This window comes from Octopus bimaculoides, chromosome 5 (genome assembly GCF_001194135.2).
Source record: "Octopus bimaculoides isolate UCB-OBI-ISO-001 chromosome 5, ASM119413v2, whole genome shotgun sequence".
NCBI lineage: Eukaryota > Metazoa > Mollusca > Cephalopoda > Octopoda > Octopodidae > Octopus > Octopus bimaculoides.
In genome coordinates, this window is record NC_068985.1 from 50,030,069 (window position 1) to 50,031,023 (window position 955).

Sequence of the window (955 nt, forward strand, 5' to 3'; positions counted from 1 at the left end):
TAAACACAATGTCTTTTGCATCCCCAAAAACTGAGGTCATCACTTTCCCTGCTGATAAAACGACCTAGGACTACTTTGGAGCAGGTGAGGAGGAATGCTTCCCCTGCATGGATTGTTTCTTTGTCTCTAGCTCAAAGTGATGAACCCAACACTCATTCTGGCTTAGGAAACGCTCAAGGAAACCAGTTGGATCTGCTTCAGATAACGTTAGATTTTCTCGTGATGTGATCAGCCTGCTGCATTTTTGACCAAGTGTCAGAAGACGTGGCACCCACCGAGCAGAAACGTTTCTCATGCCAAGTTCATTGTGCAGAATATTCTCAACTCTATCATGGGATATGCTAATTGCATTAGCTATTTGATTTATAGTCAATCGTCATCCATCAGCCTGTGGTGAACACGATCATTGTTTTCCTCGGTGGTGGCAGTTGCAGGATGTCTAGATCTTGGGTCTTCTTCAAGACTCTCCGTTCCTCTCCTTAATTCAGCTGCACTGTTGATAAAGCTGGAGCGTCATTCCCTTATGTAGCAAACATGTCAGCATGAATCTCTTTGGAAGCTAAACCCCTTTTCTCTAGGAACTTGATAACTCCACGATGCCAAATTTTGTCGATTTTCAAGAGAAGCTGCAGCTAGTTACTTTTGAAGTCTTCTTTGAACAGTCAGATATCAGTTTACCTGGAAAGAAACAATGCAGCTATTAATAAGAAAGGTTGAAATTAATGCATGCAAGATTTCACAGCCCTAGCATCACTCAACCTATGAACTTTTCAGCCGACCCGCGTAAGCTCTTTTCTTCTATGTAATTAATATTTTTGTGAAACATGCCAATACATTCCCATCTTGTCGTTTTCTGTGATATTTTCTGTATATTTAAGAAATAAAATCATCCTTTTTAGCAAGTTCATCAATTTTATTTTCTTTTTTTTTTGTTTTGTTTCGTGTAGATCATGTA